Here is a 22,190-nt window from a genome sequence, read left to right as displayed (position 1 = left end):
AGAAACACATTCACCAAACAACATGAAAAGAATTAGAAACAATCAAATGCCCATCGGCAGGAGGAGGGGTAAAACCTACTGTGTGGACTCACAGTTGACAAATGTAGTTACTCGGTGGATCCTGTGTGTCAATGAGCTTGAACAAACTTTAGATAAACGTCATGGGCAAATCTCATAAACATACTGTATGATCTATTTATATAATGTTCAGAAAGTTCCACCCACATAAAGTTTAAATCAGGCAAAACTAACCTAAGGTGTTAGAAGTCAGGGTGGGTATTATCTTTATCAAGGGGAAGGAAACTGGAAGGGGGTACCAGGGAGGCTCCTGGGGCTCTTGAAATGCCTGTGAAAATCCATCAAGCTGTACCCTGGTTCGCTGTGTGAGCCTCTCTATTTATGTCAAACTTCAATGAGAATGTACCTTAAAAAAGAAAAAGACTGCCTGGTTCAAAGATGACACTGAATAGATCAGTGTTGATGTGATTCATGTGCCTTTGTCTTTTAAAAACAGTTCAATTCTTTCAAAAACGATCCTTTCATTGCTGCATCAATATAATTCATCATGGCAAGCTTTCCCTTCACACTGTACGGACAGCTGTGTCCTCAGGCCCCATGCTGGTCGGCCCTTTGTGCGGACTCATCTTGTTTATTGGCACGGCCAGCTCTGCTCAGCACCTGTGCTCTCTTGGAACCTCTAACCCCATCCCAGATGCTTTGGCTAATTTTGCGTTCAGCAGGGGAAAAAAGTTGTCTGATAGACAATGGGGTACGGTGGAAAGAGCAGAGAACCAGATCTGCTTCCGTGGAGCCAGATCTGGACGATTAACACATTTCTGCCGCTTCAGGTAAGTTGCTTAAACTCCCTGAGCCTCAAGTTGCTCACTGTAAAATGGGATCATGGCAGTTGTGAGGAATGAATGGGATGACATAAAGTAGCCAGCCCCATGCCGGCATACTGAACTTCCTGAGTAAATGTGAACTCTTACTGTTGTTGTTGGAGGAGGATCTGAAATAAGTTTTTTTCTAATTTCAAAATTAAGGATGTTCTGTTGCCAAACACATGGAAAGCACCCAGAAGGAGACAGAAATCGCTCAGCGATATAACCCCCAAATTGTAATTTTGTGGTGTGTCCTCTTACTCCTTTCCTGTCCATACACCCTGGTCCCCAGCTTCAGGTGGGCAAGAAATAGATGTTGATTTCCTCTAGTTCAGCTTGAATTCTGTTATGAGCCCATCCCCCTGCAGGCAGGAATTCACTTCATCAGTTCAATCCCCTTCTTTTCCCTGGCGTCGTATCCGAATTCTCAGGGTGGGTGGAGGAGAGAAGGAGGGAGATGAGGAGGAGCTGGGGGCCGGGGGGTCTGGTCCATGGGTCTGGGCATCCGTCTATGTGCTTTGCTGCCCACTGCCCCTCACTCCCATTTGCAGGCCCCGCAGGTCCCCTAGAGCTGGCGGCAAGCTGGGGCATGCCACAGAGGTGGTCTGAGGTCCCATCACAGGATCCTCTCCACAAAGCACCCTCTCTCTGGGGTCAAAGGCCTCAGAGGAATTGCCTCCGATGCCCTTGGTTCTCAGAGCCTTTGAAGGATACTCCACCTCTGCAGCCCCCGGCAGCCTCCGCCTAAGCGACAAGCAAGGCTCAGGGCTTTTTCTTTTTTTGTTTTTGGCCGTGCCTCAGGGCGGGATCTTAGTTCCCCCACCAGGGATCGAACCTGTGCCCACACGGCAGGGGAAGCACGGAGTCTTAACCATTGGACCACTGAGGAAGTCCCAAGACTTTTTCTCAGGAACCCTCCAGCCTCTAAATTCTCAGCCTCTCTCCCCAACATCCCTCTGTCCCTCCCCCACTCCAATCTTAACCCCAGAGGACATTTTCTGGGGTGGAGCTGGAGGAAAGTTTATCCATCATGCCTTCTGTTGTTGCAGCCCTCAAGACCCTTCTGTTTTTCAAGCCCCAAACCCTGAACCTCTCCTTTTCCACTGCTTCCTGTTTTACATCCCTTCCCCGAGGCAAGAAGCACCAAAGAGCTGAACTTTAATTCCGAGATAGTGTGTCTGCGAGGAGGCTCAGCAAAGGGTAAAAGGAACTGGAGACACAAAAGTATCCCTTAATGCTTAAAAGATTTTGTCTACACACACACGTGCGCGCGCACACGCACCCCAGGAGGACGCAGCTTTGTGGCCTAATTTTTCCATTTAGCGATGCCGTATGGACCCATGCCTGTGTCATGATGGCATTTTTATTGACTTCATGCTGTGCCATTGCATGGGGTGCAGTCACTTACCTTAGTGCACCCAGTGTTGGAGAAATACATGACACATCTTCCTTGAGTTATGATGGGTTTACATCCCAATAAACCCACTGTAAATTGAAAACATCTTAAGTCAAAAATGCATTTAAATCACCTCACCTACCAAACATCATAGCTTAGCCCGGCCCACCTTAAAAGTGCTTGGAGCACTTAACGTTAGCCTGCAGTTGGGCAAACTCATCCGACACAAAGCCTAGTTTATAATAAATGTTGGATAGCTCATGTAATTTATTGAATCCTGGACTGAAAGCAAAAACCAGAATGGTTGTCTGGATCCAGTGTGGCTGTCGGTGTGTTGGCCGTTTACCCTCACGGTCGCCTGGCTGCCTCTGTGCAGGTTCAAAAGGGAGGATCGGACCTCACGTCGCCAGCCCAAGGAAAAGATCCAAATTCGCACCACCTTAAAGTTGAGAAATCACAAGTCAAACCGCTGTAAGTCGGGGACTGTCTGAATCTCCAAATCTTTATTACCGTAAATAACATTGCCACGCACGTCCCGTAGGCAGGCCACTCTCAGCTGTGGGTTCTAAGACAAGGGTCATTATCTCTCTAAGCCTTAGTGTCTTGATTTATAAAACACTGGCACCACCTCACAGAGTCATTAGAAGAATTAAATAAGACGGTAGATGTAAAGATGTAAAGTGCCCAACAAAAACGTGTTCGTTCAAGGATGATGAAGATGGTGATGATGACAGTCACACAACTTCTTACAAATCTCTATTTTTCTCAGGATAAAAACCTAAAAACAAGACTGCTGGGTTAGAGGTTCCTTAAAAAACTAAAAACTGAGTTACCATATGATCCAGCAATCCCACTCCTGGGCATATATCCATAGAGAACTCTAATTGCAAAAGATACATGCATCCCAGTGTTCACAGCAGCACTATTCACAATAGCCAAGACATGGAAGCAACCTAAATGTCCATCAACAGAGGAATAAAGAAGATGTAGTATATAGATACAATGGAATATCACTCAGCCATAAAGAAGGATGAAATCATGCCTTTGCAGCAACATGGATGGACCTAGAGATTATCATACTAAGTGAAGTGAATTTTGTCTTTCTCAGACAGAGAAAGACAAAATCATGTGATATCACTTATATGTGGAATCTAAAAAAAATGTTACAAATTAACTTATTTACAAAACACAAATAGATCCACATAGAAAACAAACTTATGGGGCTTCCCTGGTGGCGCAGTGGTTGAGAATCCGCCTGCCAAAGCAGGGGACGCGGGTTCGATATCTGGTCCGGGAAGATCCCACATGCCGCGGAGCGGCTGGGCCCGTGAGCCGCAACTACTGAGCCCCCGCACCACAACTACTGAAGCCCGCACGCCTAGAGCCCATGCTCCGCAACGAAGAGTAGCCCCCGCTCGCCGCAACTAGAGAAAGCCCGCGTGCAGCAACGAAGACCCAACGCAGCCAAAAATAAATAAACTTTTAAAAAAAGAAAACAAACTTAAGGTTACCAAAGGGGAAAGAGAGGGGAGGAGGGATAGATTAGGAGTCTGGGATCAGCAGACACACACTACTATATGTAAAATAGATAAACAAGAGCCAAGAAAACAAAAGCGCTGGGTTAAACGATAAGTACATTTTCTAAAATCTTCTGAGAACTGTTTTGATTTACCCTCCATGGTCCCTGCCCAGAACCCCGTTGCCAGCCTGGTGCACCTGTCTCCCACCTGTTGGGCGCGTTGACTGCAAAGGGCTCACAGCTGCACCGTCATCTGGAGCGTCGCCCTTGGCCTATGGGAGCCACCCACGTGAGAAGTGCCCGGCAGGTTAGCCCGCCCCCAGGGCAGGCCGCAGCCAGCGGCTGACTGACACGGGGTGCAAAGGCCAGCTCCCCGGCCTCAAGGTGGGACAACCCGTGTTTCCGTTCCTGCTCCCAAGCTCCCCACGGGATCAGGTTAAGACCAGACTTCAGCTGAACCACATCGTGGCTCTAGCCGCTTTCTTCACTTCCTTAAAGGCTTTTCTCCTAAGAGCCTTCCTCCATCAGTAGATCATTTCCCTGGGAATCCCTTCCGGAGAATCCATCTTGAAACACCCATCCAATAGCAGTGGGGGGCGTCGGGTGGGAGGTCTTAGGTGCATTGTGTGGTGTCACTCTTTAAAGCGCGTGACCGCACAGCTAGGCTGCCCGAGCGTGTGTGCTGGTAGAAGGGGGGTCTCCATCCCAGGACACCCTGCTCTGAATGGACGCGTCTCCCCAAACACACGCGCGCGGGCTGCCCTCCCCCAGCGAGCCAGTGAGCCTCGAGGCGAAGTAGGAACGGACAAGCCATGCAATAACAAACAAGCCAGCGCTACGAGAAGGCAGCGTGGAGCTTCACTGCCCTTCACGGAGAGAGGCCGAGGAAGCCAGCAAACAGAACCCGGGGGTCCAGGAGCGGTGAGGGGGTGGGCAGGCTGAGGCAGCTGAGACGAAGTCCAGAATGGGGCCGAGGTGAAAAGCGGGCACTGTGACCTCGTTCAAGTACACCCGTGCAACGAAGATGCTCATTGAATACGCAAGCCACCTGATGCTTGCATGGTAGGAAAAATAATAAGAAAACACCTGGCACTGCCTTTGGGTGGATCAGCCAATATCTTTATTCTCTCTCTCTGTCCCTCTCTCTGCGTTTGTCTCTCTCTATCTGTCTCTCTCTGTCTCTCTCTCTGTCTCGGTTTCTCTCTCTGTCTCTGTCTCGGTCTCTCTCTCTCTGTCTCCTTCTGTCTCTCTCTCTCTGTCTCCTCTCTCTCTGTCTCTCTCCCCCTCGATGACTGAAGTACCCACTCTGTATGGCCTTCTGCTCAATCCACACTGGTAATAGTGACAAGACTTTGATGTGCTCCTTATTCAACAGAATGTTGTTTAGTTCAAAGTGAGGAACAGAGGCAATTCTTTGCTTTTAAATTATTAGCTCCCTAAGTCTTCTGGAATGATGTAGTTTGACTGAAGTGTGCGGTTTATTAACTACATAAAGACGACATTATCAGAGCGGAGAAAGGCGGCGGCGAGCTCTGCCATTCAGCCCAGCAGCAGGGGTTCTAGGTGCTTTGATCTCAATCAGTGCTAAATGTCTTTGTGAGATAGAGAGCGAGCTGAAATTATCTTTGGCATGTGGCAGCATCAATTATTCAAGTCCTTTTCCTTATGAATTAAAGTGTTCAACTTCCACCCCATTTGTGGGATTGGGGCATTTTTTTTCTTTTATTGTTGTTTTTCCAGTCAGGAAAGGCCCTTGGAATAAACCTCCGAGCGTCTGCTAATCATACCCCAGCTGATGACCTTTGAAAGGTCACATCTCCTCCTCACTAATTGCTTCCCCACCCTCACTCGGAGCCCTGGTCCTCTTCGAGGTGACCCGGAGGACTGCAGAGAAAACAGGGGCATTGTTTCTATCTGGCTTCGTGCCAGGATGGTCAGCAGAGGCTAATGAAGTAGCCCCTTGACAAGAAGTGTTGGTTTGAAATCTGATGAAATGGAGGCGTCCCCAGGCTGTTAGAACACCCCCGCCCTGGCTGACCTCAGCTGCCCGCTGTACCCCCCAAGGAAGAGGTCAGCTATCAAACCGCCCTTCTGATCAAGACCCAGTTCCTTTGAATACACCCGCCCTCTGGGATGGTGATTTTTCCATCTGCAGGCTGAGACCCATGAGTGAGTCATCTAATCAATGTAGTGGATTGTGTCCAGCAGAACTGAAGAGAAAAGAAAAGGAGAGATCAGAATGCATTGGATGTATTAGGCTAAGTATTGTTCCTTGAAACTCTATTTCAGATCTGAGTGCCCTGGGTCAACATACAGCATCACCACCACCACTTCCTCACCAGAAAAACCTTGAGACAAGGATCTGGGGGCAAGTTGCTTATCTGGGGGGCGGGGGTGATTCCAGAAAGTTCTGTGCTAGGCGGGGTAAGTGAGAGAAGAAGGAAGAAAGCCAATGAACTGCAAGTTAATTACTGGGCTGCCACCATGGGCCACTGGAGCTCCGTCCCTCTGGGGACAGTCTGAGTTGTCCCACCAAAAATGAGGGAGCTGAAACCTTGGTCCACAAATACTTGTCCTCCATCGGTCAGGGTCTCGCCTGGATATTAGCTCCCTGTCGCTTCTAGGAGGCTCCGTACATAGACCAAGTATGCCCCCGTGGCCAGAGAGCCCCTTCAGGCAGAGGGATGGGACAGAGTGGAGAGAAACTGTCTGTGATGACGCTAGGGGAGACCAAGGGAATGTACACGGAGCACAGCCTCATCTGCTCCACCACGTAAGATGTATTTTGTATCATGGATGGCAGTCAGAACAGTCTGAACATCCCTGCCCTAGAAGATAAAGGTCAGAGATCCATCACCCATACCCCTGGAGTATTCTTTAAGCCTTCTAGACTTTTCTCGAAAGCTCTGGATCAACTACATTCACTGACTTACTACATTTACCTTACAAGTTAGTGATGTTGGCACAGCAGAAGCCCATGTAGGTCAACGAGCCCAGCAGAGTGCTGGTCTGGAATGGCTACTCAACAAAGGGTGAGTTGAATTTGAAACCAGTTTATGAACCACAGGGGCAGGGGGATCACCGAGTACCTACTGGATGCTTGACATGGCGCTTGGTGCTGTGGGCAGTCAGGGCGTTGAGGTACTGATGATCTGATCGGAAGACAAGGCTAAGCAAAAAGCACCAGCTGGAAAACATCGTGCAGCCAAAGACCGAGGCAGGAAGCAGGACTTGCCCCTGTGTGATGGTTAGGATCACGGCACCTGGGTATCTGGTCAAGCATTATTCTAAATGTTTCTGCGAAGGTGTTTGGGGATGAGATGAACATGTCAACGAGTGGATTTTGAGTACAGCAGATTGCCCTCTATAATGTGGGTAAGCCTCATCCAATCAAAGACCTCAGAAGAACAGGCTGACCTCCCCCGGGCAAGAAGGAAATCTGCCAGAAGACAGCTTTTGGACTCAAACTGCAGCTCTCCCCAGCCTCCCTCCCCCATCAGATGTTAGACTCACCAAGTCTCCACTATCACGTGAGCCAGTTCCTTAAAATCTCTCTCTCGATATCTGTCTATCTATCTACCTACCTACACACCTATCTGTGTATCTCCTTTTGGTTCTGTTTCTCTGGAGAACACTGATTAATGACACCTAAATTCTCCCTTTTCACTCACCCCCAACCCCCCACAACCCGGTCACCAAACTCTTTGCTTTCACCCCTCTGTTATCTCCAGAACCAATCCCTCTTTCCCACCCACACCATCCCATCCACGCCATCTTCTTACCTGGATCACTGCACTCAACACATAACCAGACTCTGTCTTCCCACCACCTTAGGGACCTATGGCACATGTGTTAAATGTTGGCATACTGGAAGCTGAGAACTCGACCTTGCCTAAGGTGACCTCAAGAGCTGAGCACGAAGGAGAAGAAGGCCAAGTAGGGGGCTGGAAGGGGGGAGAAGAGGGGTACATAAGATCTTCCTAGAGAAGGTGCTGCTGGAAATGAGTCTTGGAAAAATGGATGAGTGTTTACCAGGCAGGATGATAAAAGAGTGTGAGAAATTTTCTAGAAGAAGGAAGTGGTATGATGGGTTTAGGGAACCAAGCTCTATTTAAAGTGGTGTACGTTTAGAATTGTAGTACCCACAGTAGGCGAAATGGGTGCTTACATATTCTGCTGAGAATATTTTCCTGGAAGGCAAATGACCAAGAGGTATGAAGAGCATTTGAATTTTTCCGCTCACTTGACAAGCAGTACCTCTAGGAATTTTTTGGTAAGAAACGCCTGTAAAAGTGAAAAACTAGAAATATCCCAAATAGCCAACAAAATGGGATAAGTTCAATAAATATGCTGTATTCCCTACAATTGAATACAATCTGATTATTTTAAATGATGTTGAGATGAATATTTATTGTCACGGGAAAGTGTTCATGACAAATTAAGGGGAAAAAGTAGGTATTAAACCGGCTGAAAGGTACGTGGGAACTCTCTGTACTACTTCACAACTTTTCTGTAAATCTAAGACTATTCTCAAATGTAAAAGTTTGTCTAAATACCTTAAAAGCCAGATATTTACAGCACTGTCTTATTTGTACTGATATGTGACGTACACACTGGAGAATATATTTGAAGGTGATCCTAGTGGTTATTCTGTGTGGTAGGATCAGGGGCACTTATTTTCTTCTTTTTACTTATCTGTATTTTCTATCTTTTCTACAATGACTGTGGAGTACTTTTGTCACGCTTTTAATATGAAAGATAAAGTTTATCTTAAATTTATCTTAAATGTTCTTTAAAGGGAGCTTATCAAAGAGGGGAAGAAGAAAGACCAGTAGCTAGAGGAAAATAGTATCAAGAGATGGTTTAACATTTTATTTTAGTCTTTATTCCAATTCTAAAATAATATATTCTAATCCTGTAGAAATCTGAACATCACTAAAATGTACAAAAAGTGTAATCATCACACATAAGCCTGCTTCTCAGAAATGATCACTGGGGAGTGGACTCTGGTGCTCCACTGAGAGCCCACAGATTCCTTCGACCATTTCTGGAGCTCCTCTCCTGGGTCCAGTGTGGCTTTGCTTCTCACCACCAGCACCTGTGACTCTCTTTGAAGGGCTACGTTCAGAATCCTGGAGCTGCTTTGCCCGAATGTGCAGAGAGGGAGAGGTGGCTGGGCAGACTACATGCGAAGGAGTAGAACATGCGGTGAGGCATCATTTACACTCCTGAGTTTCCCTGTGGGAGGAGACTGGAGCTACTCTTAACTATACTGAGACTGCATTCTGACTTGGCTTCCTCCCCATCCCTATCCTGCTTCCCCCTCCCCGACCAGGTTCTCCTGGAAGCACTTCTGTAGTAAATCACCTGCACACACATCTCCATCTCAGGGTCTGCTTTTAGGAAAACAGTTATGTTGTTGCTGTTGATGCTCAAATGGACCTCCTTCCCTTCTTTTCTCTATACATACAACACGTGTTGCACGGCTCTGACACACTGTACTTTATGGACAACTTGGCTCTGATCTTCCCAGAAGCCAGCGCTGAGAGAGCCATGATCGGTCACATGATTCAAGGCATCCATGGGATTAAAAAAAAAAACAAAAGCATAGCTGGAGAGAAGCAGAGGTATGTTCTAGCACTGAGTGCAGAGAAACATTTACCCTGTGACTTGCAGACAGCCACCTTCTCAACAACTGCCTGCAGTGGTTACAGTAACAAAGTCCATAGCTGAAGGCAAAGGGCTGAAGTGGTGTGGCTGAGGAAACAATGCTCTGATACAACCCAAGGTTTAAAGTCAGCATGTAATCAGGGATGGCATGAGCAGACGCCTGTGGAGGCAAGGTGGTGCAAACGAGGCAGCAGTGAGAACAAAAATGATCGGAGGGCACATTTCCTGTGGGAGCCACTACACAGCTCTAATGAGGAGCTGCCAGGTGGGAACATTGTTGCCAGATCTTCAAGAGGACCTGAAAATCAGAATTTATATGTAAAATATCTCAATTTTTAAATACTGGAGATCTTTTTTGTTTTTGAAACACCAGGCCAAACAAATATGATTGTGGGCCAAATTCAACCCATGACTAACAATTTGCCACCACTGTTCTATGGGGGGAAATAATGCAGAGAAAGGGAAAAATCAGGCATGCTCTTCAAATAAGCCAACCGAAAAACTACCTCACACAATTTACCTTTTTTTTTTTTTTTTTGCTGTGCGCGGGCCTCTCACTGTTGTGGCCTCTCCCGTTGTGGAGCACAGGCTCCGGATGCACAAGCCCAGCGGCCATGGCTCACGGGCCCAGCCGCTCCGCGGCATGTGGGATCCTCCCGGACCGGGGCACGAACCCGTGTCCCCTGCATCGGTAGGCGGACCCTCAACCACTGCGCCACCAGGGAAGCCCTATGAAAATAATTTTAATGGCAATATTACAGAAGTACTTAAAGTGCTAGGGAGTTTTTGTTTGTTTGTTTGGGGCTTTTTGTTTGTTTGTTTGTTTTTACTTTAGGAAATAACACTGCATTTCAGATAATTTACTCCAACTAGACTCCTAGGTGTGGAATTACTTTGTAAGAAATTTTTTTAAGCTCTAAATTCGTATCAAGATTTAGAAATGCTGTTGCATATATCAATAGTTCATTTCTTTTTATTGCTTTTTTATTGCATTCTACTGTATGAATATACCAAAGTTTGTTTGTTCATTCTCCTGTTGATGGACACCAGGATGTTGATGGAATAATAAAAAGGTCTTTAGTGCCAAGTTTAAGAACCACTGAGATACACACAGAACATAGATGATCATAAATACCAATGAGGGAAGGAAAAAATAATATTATTACCTGTATACCCCTCATCATACATGGTGGGTCAGGTGGGTGAAGAGAAAGGTGAAAGAAAAAGTTGTTTGAGGACTAAGTATCTTTTTCTGTATTCTACATACGAGTGATAACACCAGGGAATTTCAATTATGTCTTGGGATAAAGAAGAAAGAGTTGAAAGTCACCAAAAATGTGCTTATGAGGTCAAATATGTAGAGTCAGCCTACAGGGAGAAAGGACTAATGAACACATATTTAGACACATAAGTAAGTGGTGGGGCTGAGGCATTTGCCTATGAAAACTCTTGTGACATCGAGTGGCCACACAACACACATCCTCCCTGGGCACCATCAATGTGCACTCATGGTCTCTAACCACCAGTGGGTCCTCAACGCTGCCAGGCACCCTCTGCATTCCTCTGGTCCCTTCTCACTTCACTCTCCTCCAGATTCTGTGCTTGAATCTCTTCTCTTCTCTCCCTCTTCTCTGTCCCTCAATATCCTCCTCGAACACCAGGCCTTCAATTCTCCCGTCATGTCTCTGAGGAAGCCCACAAAAGCTACATCACCCTTCCCGTCTCCTCTCCCAGGAACCCATTCGGCGTCTTCAGACTCAACGTCATGAATTTATCTCCCCCAAACCACTTCCTCCTCTTGGTTTCCTGGTCCCATCAAAGGCAGCTCCGTTCTCTAACTCACAGGGTTCCCCAGTCTCAGCGCCTTTGCCTTCACCCTCTCCTTTCCCCTGATGACATGTTTCACACCTGTTTGACCTCTGGGCTGCTCTTTCCTTTCTAGTCCCATTGCTGTCACCCTTGTGCAGTCCCCTTACCTCTCCAGCCCTATGGAGATTTCACAAGCTTGCTGTGGTTCTATCCATCTCAAACCCTGTCCCCAGATTTATTCTTCCAAAGTGTGGCTCTGATCAGCCACTGTCAGGCTCAAAAGCTTCCTGTGACTCTCCCATCACCTATCAAGTTAAGTCCATCCTCCTGAGCTCCGCTCTGGGGTCCAACTAAGTTACAATATCATCTCCTCCTGGCCCTTCAGTAAACTGAGCTCCTCATTGTTCTGGAATGCTTCCCCCCTCTACCCTCTGGCCACCGCATTGTCCTTGTGGGTCCCTCTAGAACTGGAACCCTTTCCTTCTCCTCTTCCCATCATTTAAGTTTCAACCTAAGCTCATCTATGGAAACGCTGATGGCACCAGTGGGGTGATTCTCCCTTCTCTGCAGCTCTGTACTCTCTAGGCAATTGATCACATTCTGCTTTGTATCATTTTAATGCAGGTTTTAGCGCTCTGACTACCCAGAAAGCGCTCGAGGGCTGAGGCCATGCGATCCATTCTCGCACCTTCCAGCAACAGCCATGCAGTAAATCCTCGTAACGGGTGTTCAGTGAACCCTTAAATTACTCAGGCTGTTGAGACTTGCCGAGCCAGGCCACATGTGTGGATAAAGAACTCTTCCCGGGCTTCCCTGGTGGCGCAGTGGTTGGGAGTCCGCCTGCCGATGCAGGGGACGCGGGTTCGTGCCCCGGTCCGGGAAGATCCCACGTGCCGCGGAGCGGCTGGGCCCGTGAGCCAGGGCCGCTGAGCCTGCGCGTCCGGAGCCTGTGCTCCGCAGCGGGAGGGGCCACAACAGTGAGAGGCCCGCGTACCGCAAAAAAAAAAAAAAAAGAACTCTTCCCTGGCTCTGCTGCTAAGCCCACACACACACCAGCTCACTGGCGTTTCCTCACAAGTCAAGCACTGCAGACGCATCCCTCATTACAGACCCGCCCAACTGCTCTCTCTTCAGACCCAGATCTCTTGCCCTGAGGGTTTCCGGCCAACACCCCCAGACTAGAATCTCAGTCTCAGGGCTTAGATGACTTCTTAGAGCCTCTTTCTTTGTCTTCTCGTCCCCAGTTTTTCACTTCTGGGACAACCCCCAGGCGCAAGAGCAAAGCCAAAGCTTGACCCCAAGGCAGGGTCCCTTCGGAACCAGCTCGAGAGCAAAAGAAACCCTGCCTTCCCCGAGATGAAAGCTCTGTGCAGCAGGATCACCCGTGGCCTAATGCCACGCTGCCATGGCAACATGAATTTTAAGCAGTCATCGCAGAACCCGCCTCTCCTGTTTCAGCAACCCTGGAGCCAGCCTCTCCTGGGTGGGTCTTGCCACTATGGGCATGCCGGGTGCACTCGAGGGACCTGAGTCACTTTCTGGGGTCAGGACGGCCCAACCTGGTAACTGATATCCTGAAACCTGTTTAAGTGTGACGTCTGGATCACACTTACGTCTCCAGACATAGAGTTTGTTGCTGGGGAAGATGAGGAGGCACCAGCAGCCTCAAGGGAATCACACCCAAAAGAGGGCTGGAAACAGATTCTCACTCCTCTACCCTCCAGGAACCGGACCTTTCTGTATCTTTTGCATCCATGCAAAGATGACTGACGTGTACGTGATCCCAAGGACGTCACCGCTTCTAGGGAAAATAAACCACGTATTGAAACAACACAAAATGCGTTGTAACTGAGGTCACAATAAAGGCTCCTCCACTTCCTGTTAAGCTGTAGGCTGGGGCCCCGGGTGACAGTGACACCAAACAACAAACACCCACAGCCCCAGGGAGGCTGGGATGCCCCAGAGGACAGGCAGGGAGGCACATGTCCTTCAGTCTCCGTGACCGTCCCCACTGTCCTGTCCCCCAAGGGTCAGGGGTGCTCAGAGAGACTGAGGCCCCAGCACACTTGGCCTCGTGCCCTAGACTCGAGTGCTGGAGCCCAGGTGGTCTCAGCGCTGAGTAGATGCAGCACAGACAATGTAACAGTGTCAATAACAGCTCTGGCTAGCATGCAAGGAAATGATTGCCCGCAGACCTTGAGGTCGGTAGAAATCTGAATTAGTACAGAGTTTTAAGAAGCCAATTTGTGGACTTCCCTGGTGGTCCAGTGGTTAAGAACCTGCCAATGCAAGGGACACAGGTTTGATCCCTGGTCCAGGTAAGAGCCCACATGCTGCGGAGCAGCTAAGCCCATGTGCGCCCCAGCTACGGAAGCCTGCGCGCCTAGAGCCCGTGCTCCACAACAAGAGAAGCCACCACAATGAGAAGCCCGTGCACCACAACGAAGACCCACTGCAGCCAAAAAAAAAAGATTATGGTGGACTGGTCTTTAAAATATGCATACTTTTTAACCCAGGGATTCTTTTTTTGTTTCTGTCCTGGAGAGGTACTTGCAGATGTGCCCAGAGAGGAATGCACCAGGGTGTTGGTTGCAACATTGTTTGTTTTCATGAAAACTTGGGAACAACTTAAAGTTCATCTACAGGAGAATAATCAAACCATGATACAAACTAAATGTATTGGTTTCCCAGCGCTGCTGTGACAAAGTACTACAAACTAGGGGGTTTAAAATAACAGAAATGCATCCTCTCATAGTTCTGGAGGCTAGAAGTCTGGAATCAAGGTGCAGGCAGGGCAGTGTCCTTGTTTTCAGAGCGGAGTGTCCCTCTGAAGGCTCTGGGGAGTGGCCTTGTTTGCCTCTTCCAGTTTCTGATTGCCCTGGCAATTCACAGCATCCCTTGGCTTGTCGCTGCATAGCTCCAATCTCTGCCTCTGTCTTCAGGTTCCCTCGGTGTGTCTCTGTGTATCATCTCCTCTTCTTAGGATTCCATTCATTGGATTTAGAGCCCAACCGAATGCAGCATGACTAACGTTTCAGTAAATTCACCATTAGGGATTTTTTTGTTTTTTTGACTGCATGGCACAGCATTTGGGATCTTAGTTCCCTGACCAGGATCGAACCAGTGCCCCCTGCATTGGAAGCGCAGAGTCTTAACCACTGGACCACCGGGAAAGTCCCGGGATTTTTTTTTTTTTAAGACATAAAAATTTGGACACCCATAACTGCTGTGAAGTCATTGACTTTTCACCTATTTCAACAAAAATAATAGAAAGTAATATGAGATGTAAAAGTGAGGTAATAATAGGGCCACCAATTCACAGTATTAGTGACGTATCTGGACATTTGCTGTGTAATCAGGAGATTTTTATTTTAATAGGTGACCCGACATCCTCAATCCCCTAAACCCCAAACTAAGTGTGGTACTGCCTTGGGGTCTGTACAAAGATGAGGTTACAGACGTGACTCCTGCCCTGGAGAAGTTCCCTTTGTTGAAACTGATTGAGGTGAGAGTAGTATGCAGTACAAATGCTTCAAGTTCTGCTTGCCTCTAAGCCAAAGAATGAGAGAGTATAGAGGATTAATACAGGGAAGGACCAGCACCAGGGATGCTGCAAGGAAAGTAGAAACCCATAACCTAGGTCTCTCTAACATCTAATTAATAACGTATCAATACATACTAGAAGCTAACGGCTTGGGTCAAAGGTTTGCGCCCTACTGGGAATGAAGCTTGCTCTCCTCCCAGAATAGGTAGCCATGCTTCCCTGATGGCTGAAATAGGCTCTGGTCTGTCCTCATTCCCTGGGCTTCTAGAAACTGGATCCCAGAAGGTGTTTTATGCCAGCTCCTCACCGAGATGGGTGTCTCCTTCATTCCATGCCTTCTCGTTTTATATGGATAACATCTCACCACGTTGTTTTGAATTTTATTGAAGGTTAGAGCTCTGAGATTATTTTGATATGCTTCACATGTTCCTGAAGGGAACGAAATCCTTCCCCATAGAAGCCCAACTCACAGAGAGCCACATTCTGGGGTCAGAAAGACTTTATGAAGGCTCTTCTTTGCGTCAGTACAACCTTGCATGTAAAAATTGCAAATAGTCATCGAGCATTCACTAGGTACCAGGCACTGAACAGAGGTTTTTTTTACATAAAATTTCCCATAATTTTCATACCCCTGTATGAGGCAGGTATTACACAGATCCCAATTTTATGGATGAGAGAACCAAGTTTGGAGAGTTTTATTAAATGTTTAAGGTCACTCAGCTAGGAAAGGGTAGAACCTGGATCTGCCCCGAGGTGCTGTGCATCAGGCAGTGTGCTTCTAGCTGTCATGCTCTGCCCGCCCCTTAATAGAGTGTATTCTAATTCTTAGTTTAAAAGTATGTTTCCCAACTAAACTATAAATTCTTGAGAGCAGGACCTAATTTTATTCATGGCAACATACCAAATGCCTAGTTGGCCTTCTATGAAATTGGATGGATGGATGGATGGAAATGATAGGAAGGAAAAACCTTTTCCCTCTACCAATTTATGTCCATTGCTTGGGGGCCTGCAAATTAACTGACAAAAGAACAGATTAACAGATTAATTAAGGGAGGTTCATTCTCAGATTGACAGAGAAAAGACAAAGTTTATTCACAGAGCATGAGAGCACCCAAGGGAATGGCTCCTGAGCAACTAGTTAAGGGTCTATATGTCATCTTAATCAGAAGGGAGGTTAGGACTTCAAGGGAAAGCAAATGGTGGGAAACTAACGAGAAACAAATAGGAGAAACAAGCAAAGGGTATGGAAAGTTTTGATAAGGCTTTGTTTATGTAATTTCTCATGTAGGTGCAAGTGGTCCATCTCCCTTCTGGCTGTAAATCTCCCAGGGAGGGGATTTACGGCAGCTGTATTTTTGAGGCTTTGTTTAAGTCAGAAAGAAAAAAAAAATCAGGTGAGGTTTTTGCCGCTACTGCTGTTTGTTCGGATATTTTCAGCTTAACATAGGTTTCATTTCACATTGGTGGGTCCAAGTGGATGCTATCAGATGGATGGTTGGATAGAGGGATGGATGAGTGGATTGGTGGGTGGATGGATGGGTGGATGGAATGATGAAAGTGGATGGTATAAACTCATCTGTGCATTTGGGGTGGAGAGTAAAGAGGCATTTTACAGCAAGGCCAGAGCCACAGTCAGCCTCCCAAGACGTTCCGTATAAATCTCCCCGCCACCGAATCGCATCCACAGCTTGCTGAGGTGCCTACAGTTCTAAGTTTGGAGATGCATTTTCTTAAGCCAGAGATCCCTGTTTAAACGGAGCTACAATAGAGAGGGAAATAGTATAATTTGAGAATTTATACGAAATGTATACTTATAAATATATGTGCATAATAATATATATTATAAATGTTATATTGTATATATACATATATATAATATATATACATATCTGTCTATATGTGTGTATGTGTGTATATATATATATATATATATATATATATATATATGTCAGACAGCTGTGCTGCAGTGGAAAAGAAGACCCCGGATGAACTTCTAGCTCCAGCAACAGGACAGCTGAGCTAACACGGACTCCCTTCTGTTATAAAATGCAGAAATAATACTAAATGAAGATAACAATTACATAGGCCCTGGGGGAGAACAATAGGAGGCTCAGAGACTTGGCGGATCAGACCTAGGTCCCCTCCAACAAGCTGGAATACCTGAAGGGCTGCCCAGGACACGAAAAGGGGGATCAGATAAAAGACAGAACTTCTCCCTAAGGTATAACAAACATATAATAGGAGCTGCTGAAAGAGGACAGAGGAACCTTATTCAAAGGACAGGGGATGAGAATTTTGAGAATGGAAACAAGACATGAGTCCTCAGGTTGAAGACACATCGTCCTGAGCAGGACACAGAAGCATGCCCGCCTCTAGACACACGGCAGGGAAGCTGCAGGACCCTCAAGATAAAGACCTCTTCTTGGAGGTGAAATGGGGAAGAAAATCTATAAAATAACAATTGGACTTCTCAGCGGCAGCAAGACAGGGCAGAAGGATGAAATAATATCTGAAATGCAGAGAGGAAATTACTCTCAACTTATTCTTTATTCCGCTAAATAATCATTTAATGGTAATGATAAAAATCGCGACACGTGGACATAGAGAACAGACTGGTGGTTGCCAAGGGGGAGGGGGTTGGGGGAGGGATGGAGTGGGAGGGTGGGATGAGCAGATTTAAGCTTTTATTATACAAATAGAATGGATAAACAACAAAGTCCTACTGTATAGCACAGAGAATTCTATCCATATCCTATGATAAACCATAATGGAAAAGAATATGAAAAAAAGAATATATATATATATGTGCATAACTGAATCACTTTGCTGTATAGCAGAAATTAACACAGCATTGTAATCAACTATACTTCAATAAAAAAATAATAAAAATAAGAAATAAATAAAACTAAAGCAATACTCAAAGAAAAAAACAGTGTTAGGGTACAATAAGAATGAGGGTAAGACAGAGACATTTTCAGACAAAAAACTCAGTTTCCTAATCAAAGCCATTGATGAAAGATCACTGAAAGATGCACTCCAGTAAAAAGAAAGTGGACCTGGAAAGAGGAAGTGGGATCCTAGGGGTGACGGTGAGCAAAGAGCTGGGTAAACATGCAGTTGAAGCTAAATCAGCATTGACTATAATAAACAATAGTGACAATCACAGGGACTCATTTGTTTAAAACCGTAATGGTACTAATAATAACATCAAGGCTGGCAAACTTTGACCCTGGAGCTAAATCCAGCAACAGCCTGTTTTCATATGGCCCTTGTGGTACAAATGGTTTTTCCATTTTTTGTGTGGTGGTAAAACACATGACATAAAAGTTACCATTTTAACAATTTTTAACAGTTCAGTGGCATTAAGTATATTCACGTTGTTGTACAACCATCACCACCATCCATCTCCAGAACTTTCTTCATCGTCCCACACTGGAACTCTATCCCATTCCCCTCTGACCCTCAGGCCCTGGCAACCACCCCTCTGCTTTCTGTTTCTATGAATTTGACGACTCCAGGGACCACATATAATTGGAATCATACCGTATTTGTTCTTTTGCGACTGGCTTACTTCACTCAGTGTAACGTCCTCAAGGTTCATCCATGTTGTGGCCTGTGTCAGCGTCTTCTTCCTTCATAAAGCTGAATAATATTCCACTGTACTGGGCTTCCCTGGTGGCGCGGTGGTTGAGAGTCCGCTTGCCGATGCAGGGGACGCGGGTTCGTGCCCCGGTCCGGGAGGATCCCACATGCCGCGGAGCGGCTGGGCCCGTGAGCCGTGGCCGCTGAGCCTGCGCATCCGGAGCCTGTGCTCCACAATGGGAGAGGCTACGATAGTGAGAGGCCCGCGTACCGCAAAAAGAAAAAAAAATTCCACTGTATGGGTAGACCACATTTCAGTTATCCATTCTTCCACTGATGGACACTTGAGTTGTTTCCACCTTTTGGGTCTTGTGGATAAAGCTGCTATGAGCATGAATATGCAGATATCTGTCCACATCCCTGATCTCAGTTCATTGGGGTATAGACCAAGAAATTGAATTGCTGGATCATAGGCATTTCTGTTTTTGATTTTTTGAGGAACAACCCTACTGTTTTCCAGAGCGGCTGCACCATTTTACGTTCCACCAACAATACACAAGGGTTCCAATTTCTCCACATCCTTGCCAACACTTGTTGTTTTCCGGGGTTTTTGATCGTAGCCCTCCTAACAGAGGTGAGGTGGCACCTCGTTGTGGTTTGAACTTGCATTTACATAAAGATTAGTGATGTTAAGCATCCGTTCATATCTTTATTGTCTGTTCATTTTTGCTGACAAGATGGAAGGGAGGATGGATGCAGGGAGGAGTATAGGAATATTGTTTTGCTTCTTTATTAAGTATTAGAAGTAATCTGGGCGAAATGTTAACATGAGTTAATTCGAGGTGATGTGCATATGGCTGTTGGTCATGGTATTCATTGTATTTTTATGGATTTTTTAATTCCAAAATTGAATTTTAATGAACACACCCACAAAGAAAATAAGGTGCATTAGACTCCGTTGGAGTGCTTCTACCTGTTACAACTGGGGAAATCACACCTGCAGAATGAAGGTAGAGATGCTCTCCCCCCACAGCGCTGTAGTGAGAATGAAATGTGGCAGGAATTCATGGAGGGACTCTTTCAATGTAAGCCTGGAAGCTGTGGTTGTCCAAATCCCTAATTCCCCAAGAGAGGGACCTTCAGGACAACACAGCTTGGTGGCTGCCTACGGGTTGAGGAAGAAGAGCCGGTTAGAAGATGGAGAAAGGATTTCTTTCTCAAGGTTCTGAGCAGAGTCCTGCAGGAATTCGGCCCAGGACCAGCCCAGAGCATGGGCTTGGTCATGTCAGTTGAATCTCACTGGACCCCAGCACACTGTCTCACATGCAGTGCCCCCTCTCCCTAAACATTTGGTATCAGGAAGACAGAGGCAGGGACTTCCCTGGTGGGGCAGTGGTTAAGAATCCACCTGCCAATGCAGGGGACGCGGGTTCGATCCCTGGTCCGGGAGGATCCTGCATGCCGCGGAACAACTAAGCCTGTGCGCCACAACTCCTGAGCCTGCGCTCTAGAGCCCACGTACCACAACTACTGAGCCCGCGTGCCACAAGAAATAAAAACAATAATAATAATAAATTAATTAAATAATGAGGGATGGGAGGGAAAGAAGTGAAGGAAGACAGAGGCATTCGTCCTCAACGTGTGGCCATACAGCGCCCTCCCACCAGAAGTGGAAAAACTTGTTTTCTGACACCATTTATTCCCCCTGTACATCACCCCGCGCAGGCGCCTCCGGATGCCCCAGCCTCCAACCTCACCTGCTCAACGGAGGAGCTGACGAATCACTCAGGCTGAGGAGGGGGAGATGAAGGGGGCTTAATCAGGTTGCGGTGCCAGGAGTTGGAGCTGGACACAGAGAGATGACCCTCAAAGGGAGGAATTCTCTTGGCGCGGTCCACAGGCCAGGGAGGGAGTTTTCTTTCTGCACGAGGTTTTCGGCAGAGTCTCAACCCTTATCCGAAGCCTCTAGAAACAGGTCACAGGCCCCTCATCCCCTCAGGGCACAGCAGCCAGGAGACCGTGCGGCGACCCACCCCCCAGCCACCATCAGCTCCCACCTCGCCGGCTCCGGGGGTTCTGGGGCTGAGGACGGGGTGCGTGGGGAAGCCCAGTCCCCTCTGCTCCCCACGCCACCCCAATCCGGCTTTCCGACAAGCAAAGGACTTTCTCCACAGCAGGTCCCTGAATCCCTAAGGGGAAAGCCCAGCCGCCTCTCTTTGGGGAGCCATGAGCCTGGGACGCCCCCTTCTGGTGAAGTGTGGGGAGGGGACTGTCCCCAGAGCGAAGGGCGGGGCCTCTGAGGCTGAGGGAGGGAGGCCCCGTGTCACCAGACACACAGACCCCCCAGCTTGCCTTCTCTGCACGCTGGGACCCCAGAGCCCTCGGCTGATGCAGACGTCACGGTCCGTCTTCCGTTTCCTAAAACTAGCAACGGGCAGCATTGTCTCCTCTAAGGATAAACGACTTCACAGCCTCCAGGGGGCCACTGATGGTCCCCTCCCCAGAGGGCCAAGGGACGAACGCCTGAGGACTCCTGGAGAAATGGCCCTGGTGGTCAATTGTCAAAAGGAGGAAAATAAGCACATTCCCAAAACTCTGACAAAGGTAACGGGATTCTGTCTCTGTTTCTACTGTGGCCCCAAAGACTGAGAATAAACCGGTAGGTGCCCACCACTCGCCCAGGTCCAGACAAGGTGCTGGACAGGTGTGCCCACCTGGTGGACCAAAAGGCATCCTTGCAGTCCAGCCTGTTGGGGAAGAGCGGTTGTGCCCTCTCTTCAGTTAAGTGAGGGGGTGTCACAGGGGCTTGGCTGTGCTCCAGAGTGAGAAGGGCAGGACTGGAGGAAAGTAAAGGTCAGTTGAGGCCACGAAGCAGAGGGGACGGAGGGAGGATCAGGTGCCCTGTTAGGGCAAAAGGATGCTGGCATCGGAGGGGCTGCACTGAAGGGAGTGGCTGCAGCCATTTGAATCTCGCCCCAGGCAACCGGAGATGTGACCACAACTAAGATGTGGACCAGGGGACGCACAAGGGCCCAGAGAGGTCCTCATGCAACCAGCAAGGGGACTCGTGGTCCCTTCTGCCTATGGAAGCCGAAGCCAGAAAGCCCTCAAGGATCGAGGAAACCCCCCACCCAAGTAAGAGTCGGCAGGACGGGTGGTTTCTGTGTCAGTCAACTAAGTGCTTCCCTGTTCTCCCACCTCCCCGCTCCAGGGGCCAGTGAGCGGGAAAGGAGGAAAAGAAGCGCAGGGCAGACAAGAGGGAAGAAGCTGACCCCTGTCTCCGCAGCCCGGGCACCCCAGGCGGCCCAGCCCGGAGCAGCGCAGAGGCTGCAGGAAGGAAGGAGCTGGACCTCTGGACGAAGTGCTGAGTTTGCTCATTACGCTAACGTTTGAACTGCAAACGGAATTAGATCGAGATGGCTTTTGTCACCGACAGTGCCTGGAGTATTTGTTTTCTGGAAGGGACCAGAAAAGATACGGGACTCGCCAGAGCTTTCATTCAGGGTTAGGAGAAGAAAGAATGCACAGTGTAGGTTTAAAGGGAGAATGGGGTGTGTGTGTGTGTGTTGGGGGGGAAATACAGTTGTTTTCTTCTTGCAACCTATAAAGTTCTGAACAGACAAAAAGTTACATATGTATCACCTCATTTTATGTATCTCCAAATAACCCTAGGAAGAAGGTCAAATGATCACCTTGGGTTCACAGAAATCAAGGAGCCGTCCCAAGTTGGAAAGGGGCAGGGGGAGCTCAAGCAACTCACAACCCTACGATCCACCAAGGACCCACAGA

This window comes from Phocoena sinus, chromosome 20, assembly GCF_008692025.1.
Source record: "Phocoena sinus isolate mPhoSin1 chromosome 20, mPhoSin1.pri, whole genome shotgun sequence".
Lineage (NCBI taxonomy): Eukaryota > Metazoa > Chordata > Mammalia > Artiodactyla > Phocoenidae > Phocoena > Phocoena sinus.
This window is presented reverse-complemented; position numbering follows the sequence as displayed.